The sequence below is a fragment of the Ciconia boyciana genome, chromosome 8, assembly GCF_034638445.1.
Source record: "Ciconia boyciana chromosome 8, ASM3463844v1, whole genome shotgun sequence".
Taxonomy (NCBI): Eukaryota; Metazoa; Chordata; class Aves; order Ciconiiformes; family Ciconiidae; genus Ciconia; species Ciconia boyciana.
The window spans coordinates 10,420,526-10,439,010 of NC_132941.1; the positions used below are offsets into that span (position 1 = coordinate 10,420,526).

Consider the following 18,485-nt stretch of genomic DNA (forward strand, 5'->3'; position numbering starts at 1 on the left):
TTTATCAATAGGAAACCTAAATGAAGAGGTATTTAGGCTCCAATTCAAAGCTTACTGAAGGTTTTCAGTAGTTTTTCCAGTGCTTTCTAAGGGCTTTGAAAATGCTCTAGTGGGACCAAGGATTCCAACCGTAAAGACCTTAAAAATATCATTTCTATAGGATGAGGACTCCACCTTCAATTAATTGCCCATCATGGAGCAGCTGAAAAGCTGGGAATGCAATACAGCTTTCTTCAAAGTCCGATTATCCCCCACCCTCTGACCTAGAGAAAACTCATACATTTACAGAAACAACATCTTCTGCTGAAAGGTGAAGCTCTCATAAGAAATTAGATGTTTGATAAAAAAGAGAGGCATCTGATTCAGATGAGTAATGTGTTTCCTAGAAATGTGACTCCATTGTCTAACTGTCATAGAACAAATGTCTTTCTTCTCATAATGATGACTAATAAAATCAATATATTGTAAATGCCAGATCATAAAACAAACTTGGAGTACAGACCACATGGTATGTCCTATTCATAGGAGTTTTTGAAGAAGGTAAGTGAAACCTACAGTGGGAACAACAGTGACATTTCAACTACCAGAGCATTCTTCTGAAAACTACTTTCTCAGGCTATTAGTTTAATCCACTGTTTAGTTACTACGGAAAGTCTCCTTGAAATAAAATTAAGGGGGTGATGCACCCAATACTGAGTGCTCTGCTCCTCCTGCACACCCAAAGTAGACAAATTCTTTAAAATGTAATTTTTTAAGTACCAGGTCCAGACATTAAAGCTGTTCTGTTTAAGAACAAGAAACTAATCTGATTTTGTTGTAATCTGATTTGGAACTTGTAACATGACCTAATATGAAGATCAATGAGATTAGGAACCTGCACTTCTCTGAGGAAAAAAAGCCAATAGAATAAATCCACAGACATACACAGAGACAAAACAACTGGAATCTGAGATGAATGTAGCTAAACAAGATTCTATCATTTGAGATGATATGCAATAATTTCCTGGAACATTTAACATTAATGTGATTTGCTATAGATTAATTAGGAACCAAGAATACCTGAAAGGGAAAGGTTCAAGTCACTGTATCACAAATCCCCATTTTAGAAGATGAAAATTCTCATGCACCCATTCCTGATGGTAATATTCTCACTCTGGCCAGTTCAGCACCTAGCAGGAAATTCTGGAATTGAAAGACAAATTGCATAAAAGCAATGACCTAAAGCGTTTGTCTCCTGATTAGGGGAAGTGTCCGCAAGGTAAAATTTTATAGAAGTGGGAAATGTAGCAATGCATCAGATACCAGACAATAACAGGAAGAATTGGTGGGAAACAGGTTGCATCAGACCTGATGCTGGAGCTCAGTTATTCAGAGTGCTATGCCTCATACCATATCCAAACCAATCTGAAAGGAATTCCTTTGTGAGACTGGTATGATAAACAGCATGCTGTCATCTCTAAATGTGCCACAAAGTCCATACCTAAGAATATCTAAAAGATCAGTTAGCAATGAGTTTCACTGATAGTTCATGAGCCATTCCTGTTTCAGCAAATAACATGAGCAACATATGAGATTCTCATGGCAGCCTTTTGTCATGGCCTCCCCAAATGGTGCACAATCTTGGTTTCCGGTTCAGAAATTTACCCATGATAAACCAGGTATATATTTAGAACAAAGGCATGAGCCACCACCAAGAAACCATTTCCACACTGCCCACCCTATCAAGGAAACAAGGTCACTAGGAGACAAACCTGAGGACTGGAATCCTCCTATTGGCAAGTGGATGGTTAAATATGGCCAACTCACATGGGGAGGGAATGGTGGTGGTAGACCAGCTTGCTAGAGATCTTCAGGAAGTTCCCCTAAGGAATTCAAAGAAAAAATATATTCAGTGTTATGAACATATTTCTACCTGGTTGGGTTAACAGCGTCTGACTGCCTTCCCGACCTGAACTGCTGGTGAAGCACTAGAAGCAGAAAGGGAAGCTTTGGCTGGAATACATAGCAGCACATGCTGTGGCAAAAGGCTGACTGCTGGCAGCAGTTCAGCAGCAGGACACAGGGCTAAACATAGCTTTAGGAGTTAGGAGCATCGCAAAAGGCATTAAGAGTCCTTAGAAAATAATTTGTGAACTGAATGGCCTGTATCTCCATCACTTGATCCTGTCAGGACAAACCTGTTTCTGAAGGAAGCTTGCTTGGTCTCTGCCTTCCTATAAGCTGAATCCACAAAGCCCTCAGGAAAACGATTGCTATTTCTAGTGAAGTGAGCATTCTTTGTTTCACTGATTCGCAGAGCAAAGAACTGCCAAGAAGACATAGAGGGGAAGACAGTAAAGCAGTTATGAAAAGAAAGGAAATACCGTCCCCAAGTTGAATTTGGCTGGTTGAGTTGGCAGGATGGGAACAGTAAGGGTATAATCAGAGAGAACGGGAAAACAAAAGGCATCTAAGTTGACAGAAGAGGAGACAGAAATGGACTGTTCAGCCTTTCCGCCTATCGGTACTGCTGTCAAACACAGCTGACCCTTCCAAGGCTCCCTAGGGAAGTCAACAGCAACTCTGACGATTGCGGTGCCATAGCACAATATTTAGCTTCAGCATGAAAGGGACCTTCAGCTGCTCTGCAGCCAGTGCCCCAAACTCTGCATACATACTCTTATAGTAAGTCTAAGGTGAGTGGCGGGGGGAGAACAGGATTTAAATGTAAAGGAGTTGTCTACCGCTATCTACTGTCACTACGCACTCACATATGCCATAAGACTCCGCTCACTCTGACCCAGCGACAAGGAATTAAAGCGTAGAGTTTCGACTTGAGCAGCAAGGCCATGTGCTGCTCACGGCACGAGTGTCCCTCGCTGGCTCTGCCTCCGTGAAAATGCCCACACTCCCCGGGAGATGGCTGCAGAGACCGCGGCATTCGAGCTGAAGGGCTGGCCTCTCAGGCAAAGGGCTCGCAGTATTTCCAATGCACATGGACACTCCAGAACGTTGCTTCTTTCAAAAAGGCAAATCCTCGTGAGATTTTTTTCAAAACCTCATTAAAAAGGATGAAACATTTTAATTAAACAATTCTCCCTTTTTTGAGGTTTTTTTTTCCTTCCTGTTTTTCATTTTGTTCCTCTCGTTCAGTTTTTGGTTATTATATGCTGCAGAACCACATGTTTCAAATCATCAGCGTCAGATCATTTTTTTCTTTTCTTTCTGCTTTTTTGAAATAAATGTTTTTTGGAAGATCATTTGAAGCCATTACATTTCTGTCCGCTGCAATTAGGCTTTTTGTGTTGATTACTCTGATTGACAAACCTGTCTTCTTTCCTGTGTTTGGCTGTCATTCAGCTGTTCTTATTACTGTTCACCATGCCTGGTCACTATACTGTCTATCCCTTTTCATTTTGTATTTTTTGAAAATTGGCCATTCCACGCCCTAGCTCGACACTGGCTGTGAGTCTTAAGCTTTAATTCAGCCAAGGAACATAAGCATAACTCCAAACATAAGCTTAAGTATGAAAAGCTTGGCCAGTCACTTAGCCCTGGAAATCTTGCCCTGACAAGGAAGATCAACACCACCTAAAGAGAAATCTGAGCCAAGGACTCCTACTCACTCTGTCTTACTGTGAACAGCTGCAATCCAAATTCTACTTCATCCTACCTGAAACAGTTTTAGCATGGGTAATGCAAAAACTTTAGTCCAGAGAGATCTACATGCCCTTACCCAGCCCTAACTGTAATTTTCTGAGGTGTGAAGGACATAACATTGATTTTAGCCTGGGAACCTCTTCTGTAACAGATTTTACATGTCAACACAGCCCAGGATCCCTTTTTTAGCCTGTATCTAATTGCAGCCTTTGTTTGGAAAGTCCCACAGAGAAAACCTACAGAATATTTCTCCAGAATGCATCTTGGTCCCTCTCTTGGTTGAAATCTAGCTCTCATCAGGTTTCTCTGCCGTTCAGAATTCTTACACTTACTCAAATCTATTTGACATCCCCATATTGGAGGAAACGTTTGGCTAAACATTAAACCAAAGCCTATCTATTTCTACCCAGTCAGACTTTAGGCATAGTAACTTACAGATTTACATCCCCTTCTTACCATGCACCCATTTTTCAGACTGATTCTTCTAAAGTTTAGTCAAAGTACTGATGCCAACCTCAGCCACAACCTTAGCATGGAAGCCAGCTACTGTTGCTGAATTTGATTTTCAACTAGGTCTAACAAGAAACCCTAATGTTATTCTTTAAATGTGCCCAATCATCAGCCAAAATATTCTACCCTCACACACATATTTAGTACCTTTGTTTTTTTTAATATCCCTCTTCCTGCCCCAGCAGTGAACAAAACAATTCAGTGTCAGACCTCCATGGGCCTAGATCATCAGAAAAAAAAAAACCTCTGATAAAACTTTCCAACATGAATCAAACTTCATGGCCTCATCTAAACCCAGTCCCTTAATTTTCATGATTACAGTGTATGCAAAGTAATGTGAGTCACACAGATATCCATTTGGATAAGGCCATAAAGACTTTGTTCTCTAAGCCCTGAATGTGCACATTTAACCTTCTGAAATCAATGTATATAGCCATTACTAGCTGTTGTTTCATGCTTGTGGATTTGAGGCTTGGCTCTTATTGAAGAGTTGATTGATTAATTTCAACATTGCGGAAACCTCATTTAGCTAGGGGGATATTTCTGGAGTTTAATTTTCTAACTGAAAAACAACCAGAAGAGTACATTAAAATTATCTAATTTTGAAACTCTGAAGCTTTTCATGAGAATTTGCATTTGGACATATTTCACATTTGTTTTTTAAAAATACTTTCAGTCATTGTGTCACTGAAATTAGACATGGGTATAACTTTTTCCCTATTTCTTATTATAGAATCTGGAGATTCTCTTGTAGGCTGCTTGCAATTTACAACCTCTAAAAAGTGTGAGAATTGAGAGAGAGAGAGTTAAAGACACCCCATAACAAGGTCCAGAACATACCATGTATAGGTTGAGGTCCTAGACCTGTGCATAAATACATAAGAGACAAATGCTAAACCAGGCAAAACTATTTATTTTAGAAATATCTCATTACTAAAGCAGAAAGGACAGATAATAACTTTGTTTCTGTTTCCCTGGGAAACTGTTCCATTAATGGAATTTCCCACCAAGAAAAATTAATACTTTATTACTATTTTATTTGAAATTAAATCAATTTATGATCATTTGAATAAAGTCCTATAATTGCAATTTAATTTCTGTTCCATTTTCCCTTCTAATGTAATTCAATATGTGATAAAGAATGTGAAAATAGGAGGGGGCATCTTTTTTATAGCTACACTTCATAGTTGTGAGAAAAGAGTGGGTAGTAGTCAATATTTTGGGAAACTTTAAATCTTCAAAAAACAACATGAAAACATGGAACGCTTTCATGTACAATTCACAAATCAGCCTCTGAGGTGAAACAAAGCGCACTGCAATATTCTAAGATTTTTAAAAGAAGTGATAATTTTTATCCAGGCTTGGGAACAGAGGAAGTTGCAAAAGAAGATTCCTCAATGAACACACAAAGATGAAGAAATTGTATCATCAGATGAAGTATGAGAAGAGAGTTACTTTCCCTGCTCAACAAATTACTATTTTCCCTCTTTCACAGAAGTCCTGTAATGGCTCACTGGAGATGTTAAAAAATCCTGGTAAGAAACACTTTTATAATATCTATTAATTAATACATAACAAGCATTGTCAATCAGAGATGAACTCTAATTTTTTTGAATGTTTTACATTCTGAAGTAGGATTAAAATTCATGCATCATCATTTGGAAAAAAAAGTTAGATTATTATTAAACTATATTCTGAATACAAATATTACCTTTATATCCATTTGTTTTAAATTACAACCTATCCTGCATGCATTTCATTTTTCTACAAGTGATACATACAGATGAATATATATGTATATCTTATGAAATTATGGAAACAAATGGAATATTAAAATTACTATGAAATTGTATTTGTTCAGACGACTTACATCTGCCATCTGAAAAGGCCATATCAGATATATTCGGTAGACTCATCAAGTGCTGTAGGCTTTGTAATTATGCAGCAAAACAAGTGACACAAAGAACAAGTATACTTTAAATGGTTTTATGATATGTAAATATTGATGATTTTGTTGATCTCACCTACTCCTCTTCAGAACCTGTTTGCTTTTTTACTCTGCTGATTCTGCAGTTGATCAATACCATACAGTTTTTCTCTGTTGAGAGGTTCACCTTTTCTTTACTTCAAATGCCCTTCTGTATGGTCTTATGATTCTGCACGTTTAAACAACCTCAATGCATGTTTGACTTATTCTCACCTTTCAGGAGGCACAAAAATGTTGAAGAACGCTTACAGATGTCCATCAAAAATATCCCTTACAGAAAGGTCACTTCATGTCCAAGAGAGCTACACTTATTTGTCCATCCATACCCCTGAGGTTATAGACAAAATACTGAGCTCTCTTGGGAAAAGCCTAGCTGCTTAAAAGAAAACTAAGTGGTGAACAAAAGACACAACACCTTGACTGGAAATAAATCTTGTCTAGGTGGGAAAATGTACCTATTAAGAGTAATTTCTTCCCAGGATAGAAACCTAAACTAAATTCCAGACAACAAGCTGTCTTAGGAATCCCAATCTTGGGGCAATTCTGGTGGGTAGCTGTGTTGTGGGTGAGGAGTATGGGATGTGCTCTACCTCAATTATCTCCTATTAATGTTGTTTAAGAAACCAACATTAGCTCTTCCTCTTATATGGACAGCAGCACCCTAGAGGTGGCCAACTCATTCTTAGATGATCCAAGAAATATCTGTACATGAAAAAGAAGCACAGTCCATCCCTTATTTGGCTAATTAAGCAGAAGACCAGTATTAGCAGCTTTGAGAAAATCCAAGACAAATTTAAGCATCTGGTATTTTCCACTCGTCTCTTAACTTGGGCTTTCTCGGCATATGAGCTGTCTTTTGGCTGATTTCCACTACAAGCAGAGAGCTTGCATTATAGGAGAAGTCAAGAAGAGTCGTCATTTTCCCACCCTCCATCCTCACTCTTTTCCAAAAAAACAGTGATAAGGCCAGAGTAATATCTTTGGGCATCCCAGGCATAGTGGGACATGTGACTCTCTTCTAAAAAATTTATAGTATATACAGTTGCAATATTTTTGACATATTTTCCCTACACATCAAGTTACTTGGGGATTCTTGATGGCCCTTTTGGCAACTTCTTTTCTTGCCGCCTCTTCTGCTACAAAAGGCTGTTTTCCTTGTCAATCCTAGTTGCATTTGTGAAAAAAATAGCCAAGACAAGATTGCCAACAAATCAGCCAAAGAAGAAAAAAACTTCTCATTCTCTTCCTCCTCAAATATTTTCATGTGTCTACATTCTGTAAAAACTATATGTTCCCACATTTACCAGGGGTTGCAAACATTACTGAAAAAGGAAAATTTCATGTTACTAATCTTCAAAATGCTGGTGGTTATAAAACATTCAGTCTCTCAAGTGAGCTTATTTGACCTTATCAGAAACACAAATTTACGATAGCTGATGCCCCAAATAATTAAAACCTGTTTCTTGCACATGATTAATACGGGTCTTCCACACATTCCCTCTAAACAGTTCCAGCTTTGGTTCAAGCAAGACTACAGTGAAATGTAGTTCGGGGTCTCCTGTATAACACCAGGAAAAGAAATCACAGCAATATAAATTACAATTTGATCTCCAACATAGACAGTTTAATAGGCCATGATTTAGCAAAGCATTTAAGCAAATGTTTAAATCCCATTGATTTAAGTGGGATTTAAGTACATATTAAGTACTTATTTGAATTGGGGCCATACTGTGAAGGGACTTTTAGAACAAGGAAAGCACAGTAGGCTTTGGGGATCTTTATTTACAGCTCAGATGTTTAACTAAGCAAATTTGGCTTAGGAACCTTTATAATGCAAAAGGAGCCAAGGACAGACTGCAAGAACATTTGGCTGCCCAGGGTCACTTCAGGATAATGCAACATAACAATATGGGATGGATTTAGTTTCTAAAATAGTTTTATCTTGTAATTTACCACATGTAATTTATAATTAAGGTGGTTCTCCTTAATGCGTCATTCAGCACTTCACTGTACACACAGATTTCTGATGCTGCCAAATTTCTTGTGCTCTCATTTATTCCTCTCCTGTTCTTCCCTCCCACTTTTAACCCCAACCTTCTGGTTACAGGGTGAAGAGGAGACATATGACATTTGCTGTTTGTCAGTCAACTCTCACTGCATAACTAGAAACAAAAAAAAAGCTAAAAGCAACAAGCACATCATCCTGGAATACGAAGACGTGGTTCTCCAAGAGGGGATCAAACCAGACACTTCACCACAGTTAAAGGAGTTCTGTTAAAATTATATAATTTCTTTCGTAGGTGTCCTGGAGTGATATCAAAACTATGTTTAGTCTATATGTACTTTCCTAAATATTGTAGCTGTCACAAAGTATTATATTGCCTATAGGATGGCTTTTAATTATTTCCTTATCTTTTCTTCTCGACTCCAGATATTGCATAAGTTATCTAACTCTACTGACACTATTGCAGATGGTTGAACTATTTCTGTTTATCTTGCAGAGTAGGAGTTAGCTTTTGGGGACATTAATAATTCTTGTTGTCAGCTTTTCTTTTTGGGAACAAGCCTATTTCCAGGGAGGTCTGGGAAGCTTGGTTTTCTTGGTCTAAGAATAGCCCAACAGAAAACAGAACATTATATCATGTCTAAGCACTGCCATTTGTAGTGAAACTCAAGGTTTTATGAAATCACCTAATCATATTTTAAAACAGATTACTTTTGAGACTAGCTTTTATTTAGCAGTATGCTCTGAGACTTATTAGAAACCTCTTGGTTCTAGCTTCATGGCAGGTCCAAATTAAAACACGACCAAATTTTAGACATCTAAAAAAAACCCCCCTGATTTAATTGCTCAGGCTTATTTCTAATAAACTTTTAGTTGTATAGATAATGCTGTAGAAATCAATAATATCCATAATTCCCATAAACAAATAATAAGGATTATTTTCTGTTAGATAAGAAAGATGAGCAGTTTTTCAGGCACTTAATTTGGTGAGGGGGAGGGATCCTACCAAAACTAATCCTTGATTTATAGATAAAATTTGCAGATTTGTGCTGGACAAATTAGTGATAGTGCTAGAAGCTAATCTCACCTTTCCTGACTCCTGCCAGGTGGTACATTTTCAGAAAGCCACGTTTCATTCCAGGAAATAGACATGAATCCATTTACAGTACAGCCACTACAATGAAAGTACATACAATTATTCACCCAGATCAAGAACATCTCTCTAACACAGTGCAAGCTGAATTTAATTACATGATAAACTAACTTTTCTGTCATTGCATGCACTTTTATTTCTGGTAATTAAATCCTGCTCAGGAAGTTGCATTAACCAGTGAAAATCCTGACCTTTATGGGTGCAGGTGTCTATGAGTACACACAACCCTGAGCACACAATCAGCCCTATTTGTTCTCACTTGAGTGTGCAAAATGCTCTAATTCCATTGCATAGATTTGTTTTGGATTTCTTAGTACTGTGTTAATTCCAGCTTGAAACTTAGGACACAACAGAACAGTGTCTGAACTGAGGCCAAATGTGTTCCTAATCATTAGCAGATAAATTAGGAAAATACTCAGCCTATTAAAATGAGCATACTCAGAAATGTAATTGGATAGTGAATTAAATCATTCCTTTCACAATGATTAAAATAATAAAGCAGCATGATGGTTCGTGCTCCGAAAGAGTATTACCTGATATGAAATTATCGTCTGTCAGAAAACAAAGAAGAGAGTAACTGAGTTTTAGCAACAACATTCAGAACATTATGAGTACTTAAAGAACGGTAGTGTTTCCACTGTAAACACTTATCCCATAACAAATTTTTGCACTACCCAACAGGTAAGTATTTACAATGGAAAGAGGCTTAATTTTTCTTCATTGTCAATTATGACAGAAGACATTGGTCTTATTTACCTCCTCAGTTGAATCAAATCTTTTTGATAGTCATATAACATGGCTACAAAAATCTGCTGTGACAGAAGATTTAAGTGAACAACTAAATAAGAGTGACATTTTTTCAAGAAATACAGCAGAAGTTTCCAATACTTTTTGTTTTCATTTGCAGACTTTCCAAACCGTCTAAACTCCCAAGTCATAGAAAGCAAATAGCTTACGAAGCACAGTAATACAGTGGTTTTGTGCTGGAGGGGGAAAAATTAAAGATTTTTCAGTAGACTTTCTGTTCAACATATTACTAAATTGAGCTGATATCAGTTTTATTCAGAATTTATGTTGCATGTTGTCTATCTTAACAAAATAAATGCTGAAGAGGGCTGTTCTCATTCAGAAAATACAAATCCATATCCCATTTCAATTAATTGTGAAGTAGGAAACTCAGGAATCACAGTGGGTCTGAGAATCTTGTGCCTGTGGTATTAAAATGTTCTCAAAAAAGCCAAGATGTGTTTAATTTTTATCCTATCAATATGACAAAAATCAGCCTAACAAGGAAATGATATAGTATACCAGTGATAGTAATTAAGTAGCTAAACCATCTGATTGACATCAACATCCCCTCAAAATAAAATATGTGAACAACAAAACCCCCTACAGCTGAATTATAAAAAAAGTCAAAGCTGGGGATAAATTCTGCAGTGAATTGTGACCCCACTGTTGTTGTTACCACTTTATATGCAAAACACCAGTAATCCAGGATGACCTTTGCAGAACCAGTTAGTCACATCAATAGGATAATTCTCAAGGGGAGAGAAAAAGAAAAAAAAACAAACAGAGGGGGGTGGAGGAGCGAGCCTCGATTTTTCAAAAGGAAAAAAAATTGTTAATATTTGTAGGCCAGGGCTTGCATCCTTTACAGGAAAGTGAAAGCAAAGCACAGTAGTCGCATCCCAAGTGGGTTTTTGGGGGTGTGTTGGTCACTTATTGTTGATTTTTTTGGTTTTGTTTTTTTTAAATCATCATGAAAGTGCTTAATGATTTAGGACAAGTGTCAGTGTCTCTGCTCTAGAGCGGGTAAAGTCTGGGACTGGTGAGCTATAACCAGGGCAACTGCACTTGGTTTGAGTCCTGAAAGGCTCAGAAAATGCAGCCACTGAGGTCTGCCACTGTGTTCTGTCCTCTGCCTCATTACAGAGCTGCCAGCACCATGAATGAATAACTAAAGCAGCATTTATAAGACATGTCTTTTTTCGGAGCATAGGAATCCTGAAGAGCTAATGCTACACAGGCCTGCTTGAGTCTTGGAAGCCACCCAGCAGTCGCAATGGAGAGGTCAGGAAAGATTAATTTCATCTACTGCTTGGGTAAAATATCCTGCTTTAGGGTAAAATAGCACTTTTTGACCACATTCTGGTAAGACTAGGCTGTTCCTGGTACCAGAGTAATTTTAACACAGTGAAGGACTTCATTGCAGGTTTCAGAGAAGGCAGACTGCTCTTTTAATTTCCTTGGTTTTGTGACTATCAGTTTAAAACTGTATTCATATCTTCTACAGTAACATATATGGGGAATGCACAAGGTAGGAGCATCACCGACGGCTCCCGGCAAGTCACTGCCAGCAGCCCGGCACAAGAGAAGACCCAGCACTTTGCCTGGCCAGCAAGGACGCACAGTTTCACCACCCCAATACTTCACTAGACTAATACAACTATTGGGACTCTTCGGTAAATTCACCACAGCAAACCAGAAAGAGTCATCATATCTTCAAAAGCTATTTTCAGACCAACAAAGAGATAAGGATTTTGAATTCTCAGCTATAAATATTCAAAATCTTCCAAGAAGTACTTTGAGAACCCCTTGGACATGGCCAAAAGCACAGTCCTTCCAGCTATTCCTGTTTCTGTGATGTTGGCATTGGGTGATTTTCTATAATTTTGCACTGAAATCTTTGCCTTGTCTTCCATAGCTTATGACCCCTGTAAGGCTACCAAGGAACAATGCCACAGACAACAGTTTTTCCTGTAGCTTTCCACCTTTTTTATAGGTTATCCTTTATGGTTTGAATGTACTGAGGTAGACTTAAAAGGCAATTACTTATTCCATGTCCTACAAATTTTATAGCAGAGCTATGATTCTATTATACAGACATTTCTGCTGCATCTCAATGCAAGCTGTAACTTACTTGCAGATAACAGAGTGTGTCCATGTGAATTCCTGCTAATAGTTACTTAGGAATGTAAAGCAACTAAATTAAACAACTATCCCTATAATCAAAACCACAATAATCTCTAGAATTAGTTCTTTTTCTCTTTTTCCTTTTTTTCCCCCATAATAAAGCAGCAAAAGGTCAGGGCTTCTAGCACACAAACAAGTATCAAGAACAGAGAATAAGATCAAATACCTTTGTTTTACCAACAATTTTTAGGCTCAGAGACTAGCAGGTCTGTGGAAAAGTCAATACACAGAACTTTTGGGCACTATTATATAATTTCCTGTTGTTTTTCCAAGAATCCCGTGATCATTTAATGTGGCACTTGCAGGAAATACATAAAAAGGAGCACTACAGCAGTGTGGTGACATCAAATGCAAATACACACCATCCAAAGATTATTTCCAAGAATGTTATTAAAAATAATCATCTCTGAGTTCTGAGAGCCCAAGATGGGCGTGTCTAACATGTACCTGATTACCCCTCTGGGAAACCATTGCCAGCAGTCAGATTACAGAAGGCAGAATCCAATAAATTAGGCAATTCTTTTGAAGAAATGCTGAGCTTGATACATAACCAGTATCCGAAGAACCACCCAAACCCTAGGAAGGCAATAAAAGTACTGAAATGAGCACACAACCACAAAAAAGTAGTGAATTTAGGTTTCCAGAAGATTGGGGAGACACCTATTTGTTAAGCTGCAGCAGGCACAAAACATACATTTTTCCTTTGTGCCAGTTACTTTATAGAGTAATGGTCTTGAGGCCTAACGCCTTCAAAGTTTTACTTGCATTTGGGCATTAATGAATGACACCTCTGTATCTCACCAGAGCGTATCCCCTGCACTGGTCGTGAGGATCTAGAAGCTGGTTGTACTGGCTTGGCACACGCTGCAGAAACTCCCAGGTCAACAAGCTAAGAGAGAGAAGCAATATTTGCTGTGGTAGAGCAACAGCAGAAAGCGGGGTGGAAAATCCAGCTCAGGCTGTTTTTATCAGGGTTTAATTTAACCCTGTGCTAGCACAGTTTAAACCATGTTAGTGTCAGCTACTACAATGAGATTTATTAGAAAGGAGTGTAAATGGCATAGAAAGGAGTGTAAATGACACTTTAAAACAGTAGCCTCTGTTTGGAAGAGGAAAGTACTTGGCATTGCTAATATTATGCCCAAATACACTCAGACTCTAAAGAGGGCTATGGACAGTAGATTTTATTAGAATCAAATTTTAACGACTTATTTTTAGTATATGTCAAGCACTCTGTGGAGGGGAAGAGATCCTCCATCAAGTATTCAATTAGTAACAATAATCTCACAATCATATTCCTGCTGCCTGGGACACTGATTACTCATAAAATACTGAGTTCGGAATACTGACTGAAAATACTGTCAGCAAGTGTGAAATAAGGCAATGGGAGAGAATAGGGAATAATAAGAAAAAGAGACTTCTAAAAGTTACAAACGTATAAAAAGAAGCCCAAACATTACAAAGTAGAAAGCAGGTGGTGTTGGAGAAGTGCCCACATTGGAAGGCCTCAGGCTTCTACTTTTTATGCCATCTATCCCCAGGGACTCTGAAATCCATAGATTTTCTTTAGTATACAGTTAGGATCACAGGAACCTCAATACCTGATCTGTCCCATCTTACTGATTTTCAAAGGCAGGTGAAAAATTTGTGAAGGGCAATTATAGGACAAAGAGAATGGTATCAAAACATCTGCATAACAGGTAGGATAGTGCTTTCAGTATTTCTCTATCCCCCTGCAAATATACTCTAAACTCTCATTAGTTCCTCTGACAGCCACTGCCAGTGATGTCAGCATGATGCACGTATCCAAGAATTCCACTGGATGTTGGGCCTGAGCTCAGCTGCTTTCCAAGAACCTTATTCTGCCACCCCTCACAATAAATTTCCACTAAAATCACACTGCTCTGGCATTCCACTTCAACTCTTGCTCTAGTTTCTCATGATGTGTATAGTGTGTCATGATGTCTATTCTATTCTATTCTCAATTAAACTAAATAATGTTGTTTCTCTTACACGTGATGACTGGAGAGGGCTCTGGTCATCAGGACTGAAAATCTATTTTTCCTTTGTCTCTATATGTGCTACACCCCAACTTGGATTTTCTGTTGAAGAAGGCAAGAGACTCAAGATGGCAATAGAGAGCTGGAAAAAGCATACTCCAGGAAAGGACTATAAATATCCATTTTGTTGCTTAATGTGTTGATAAACCTCTTGCTAGAGAGGTCTCTAGTGTTAATCTGCCCATCAGTCTCTCAACAATTCCCACCTAAAATTATCAACAAATAGTTTTTTCAGTAGAGAATGTTTATTTGCAGTTGCACAACTCTCAGTTTGCAGAATATTAGCTGCTTAAAACATAAGCAAACAGCCACAGTCTAGAAAAGCCAGTACTGTGAAAATTAATTCATAACCTTATTTTGCAGTAAATTCAGTGTTACAAGACTTAGCAACATTTAACATACTTTGGACGTATCAAGTGCCTGAAGAGCAAACATTTTATTGGATTTTTTTTAAATGGTGCTCAGTAAAAAATAGGATTTTAAGATGAGTTTAGAAAACAAACGTACATTTTTATAAAGAAGAGGTTTCTATTTCCCCTTGCATGGAATCACCCTACAATGCAAACTGGATGCAGAGTTTCTGAATATGCCTTGAGGTTGCTGTGTGCTCCTTGACAGCTGCTGCCTTCCATCCCAGAGGTGGCAGCCTATAAATGATGAATGAACTTATTCATACAGTCTGTAGCTATCTGAGTGTAAGAGATATACCCAATATGCATTACATACATCTGTCTAGATGTATGTACACATAAGCTAAATTTGGTTTAGTAGCATTGAAAAGCCTCCCAAAAGTAAGGAATTGTAGAATTATCACTTATCAGTATTTCCCATGTTAAATATGTCCAAAAAAGGAACATTTTCTACAAGATTATCCTTAATTAGTATTTGTCCCTTGAAGATCTTGTAATAGTACGCCTCTTTCAGCCTCAGTGACTCTACTGGCCAAAGAACTTGCTGTGTTAAGGGCTGGGCCAGAGCTGATAAGGGTTTATCCCTTTACTTCAGTGGACTTCGATCAAGCCTACGGCTCCTGCCAGGGGAGAAAAAAATGGTTTTTATAAATAGGAAAGACTAATTTCTGCCTAAGCTCCTGTTTCTGATCAGAGCAAACATTGAAGGCTTTAAAGCTTTAAAGCTGATTACAAATTAAAATATCTGTATCCCCAAATGCTTGCCTAACTTCAAACAATTGGCTGCCGCTGTCTGCTGAGCTGGAGCTGCAGGGACAGGTGTGCTGAGAAGTGACACCTATTTCAAGATCAGAAGAGGGCACTAGGGTTTAAGGTATGTTCAGAATAATCCGAGACAAAGGGGAAAAAAAACCCAGTGAAGCATGTTAGAAATAGTCCTTTGTTATTCTGCTGGTTCTCTCATACAAAGCGAGAAAACACAGGCAGGGCTGGAGGCCCATGGAGCAAGGTGCCGCAGCAGCTCCAGCACAGCTGAAGGGGCTTGTTCAGTCACCAACATCTACAGAAGTGCCTCCAAACTGCGGTAGCCTCACCCCACCTACCACAATCCTCCCCTCTGTCCCGCCCTGCATGGGCAAATCTTTGCACGTTGTTTCTCTGTTGGGCTGTCTTCTTGTGACTGTGCTGGCAGCAAACGGGTACGCCACCAGAATGACAGCTATTCACAGAGACGCTGAGCTGCCCCATCCACCATGCTGAGAAGCAGTCAGAAGGGTCAAGAGATGTCCCTTGGGGGTTTGAGAGATACAGTGAATTTTACACTGCAGCTTAATAGTGATAAAAAGCCACACGCACCCAACAAAAAGCCCCATTGTGTCTTGTTCTTCTTGTAGCTATGAAATAGAGTAGTTGCATTGTGATTGTTATTCTCTGTGAAATCTGATGCGGTATTTTAATACAGCACAACACAAATTTTTGTTACACAGGACTTGCCACAGATTGTGCATGTTCTCTGTTAAGGGGGTACATTCAGTGGTGATGGACAGGCTGGGGTCAGGATAAACCATTCAACACTATGCGGCTTATATCAGCCGGCTCAGCTGTTTTATCTCCCTCTGCTATCAGTGGATAGAGGATTACCTAGAGAAAGAGAACCCAAGCTAGGCTTTTTCTCTGAAACACCTCTGCAGGAGTATTTTGCTCCTCATTGGCTCTACAGGGGATTTAGGAAGAACTATACCACATACTAGCTAAAATGGACATATAAATATCCACTATGTATCAATAAATCCATATAAATCTGCGTGCAAGACACAAGAACAGCTGTACTAGGTTAAGCCAAATTATCCTGTGTGATAGAAGGTAAAATGCAGAAGACTGTAATAAGAGAGTAAGCGATACTTTCCCAGGTGTCTACTCCCAGCTTCCAGCAATTTCTGGCTCAGGGACTTCAAGTCAGATGTTGGCTTTTTGTTAAATATCCCTTGGTGGATTTTTCCTCCATGGATTTCCTCCATCTTCCTCCAGAGATAAAACAAAGCCTTAGAAGACAATATAGTAAATTAATTTTCCTGACATTCATTTACATTGTCACTGAAGATCGGCCCCAAGATTCATCCTCACCCCACAGAGAAGTCAGTCCTGTGCAAGGCTGCTAAAGAAGTACCTATTAGCTACAACTGGCTTATAGACAAAATGCTTAGCTTATGCCTCTAACACCTCTCTATTCATTATGTCCATTCCTTACCACTGAATATGAAACACACAAATGTCCCTCCTGAAAGTCCACATACACCTAAAGCAGCCTAACGGAAGCATTTAGCTTTAAGTCTCCAGAACTTGGAGAAACCAGAGGCCAGAAAGCCCTTTAGGAGAAGAGAAATCTCTTTAAAAGAAGCACCTCAAATGCAATCACTATTTCAAAATACTTTTACATCTTGGAGTTTAAAATGGAAAAGTCAGGTACAGCACCAATGCTGGAAAACACTATTTGTAAAACCAGGAGGATAGATATGTATGTGTAGCAGCCTTCACACCACAGATATCAGTTATCCTGCAATCAGTGTAGGGTCACTACATTGCACCCTTCCTAATGGCATTAACTGTAGCATATATTGAAATATTGGAGGATGTATTTGCTAGGAAACTTGCAGCCTGAGAACTTTTTCTGTCATAATTTTTAATTGTGTAAGGGTTATTTAATTCTATACACTAAAATACCTGAAGAATCTGCATGACTTTCCAGTATAGATTGTATTAGGATTTCTTACTGTTAGCTTGCAATATGTGTACATGTATACAATGTGTATATTTAAGAGGCATCTCACAGTGAGCAAAAAATTCTGCATCAAGTATTATATTATCTAGTGTGTATTTCTCTGTAAGCTAGAGGGGAAAAAAACGTGGGCTCATGCCTAGGAAAAAAAAGACATTTTAAACCAATCGAGAGTAATTCAAATTACATTACAATAACAAGGAATTTTGAGTACCACAGACCATGAGTCTTTGGTTTTCTTACATGTTGCCTGTCAAAATGCAAGATCCCTAGCATGAGTTTATTTTCTACTTAGAAAATAATTATTATTGTGTTCTACTGAAAAGTAAGTGAGGAAAAACTGAATTTCTCATGCTGCTTCTAAGATAGACAGGAACAGAAGGGGACTGGCACATTTATGTGTAAATTAGGGAATAACTTTAGCAAAGGCGTTGATACATTGGGTAGAATGCAAAAAAAAAAAAATTAAAAATCAGGGAACAAATCATTTGGGTTTCTGAGGCAGCCTATGTTCAGAGAGAGATTCTACCAGCCTATACAGTGCAGCACCTCCCCACAGACTGAACCTATAAAAGCTTATTAATATGCAGTTTTCCAATGTATTTGAGTCTAGCATGTCTTTTTGCAGACATCAAATATTCTAGGATCACTTGATACTGCCCTATCCTTTCCCGAGATTTTTAAATCTTGTTCTGCAGCTTTTAGATCGTCTTCCCAACGTGTTGTTACCCAGACAGATACCTCCTCTGTTCCAGTGAGAAGATACTAATACTAGTCTTCTAAAACCTTAGATAAAGGTACACATCATTAGCACAAATATCAGCACACAAGGAATCCACATGAACTTGAGAGGAAAGGAATGAAAAGGCTAAACTACGGTGAGGTAAAGCTGTTGTACATACTGTACAAATGGGCTTTGCCAGGAGACCCGAACAACCTATGTTCACCTGGTAAAAATATATGTGCGTGTGT

At 38.5% G+C, this 18,485-nt stretch overlaps 1 protein-coding gene across 7 annotated transcripts in view; it reads right to left on the reverse strand.

Moving 5' to 3' along the window:
* TMC3 (transmembrane channel like 3) overlaps positions 1-18,485 on the reverse strand; it is a 125,870-nt gene that overhangs the window by 36,932 nt on the left and 70,453 nt on the right. For 5 of the 7 annotated variants that reach the window (XM_072871336.1, XM_072871337.1, XM_072871339.1 and 2 more), the window contains 2 exons: positions 9,229-9,315; positions 1,752-1,862 (listed from right to left, as the gene is read on the reverse strand). The gene's annotated coding sequence lies outside the window, so the exon portion shown is untranslated. Of the gene's footprint in view, positions 1-1,751; positions 1,863-9,228; positions 9,316-12,714; positions 12,767-18,485 lie in introns of those variants that run through there. The other 2 variants (XM_072871342.1, XM_072871344.1) reach the window with 2 other exon arrangements.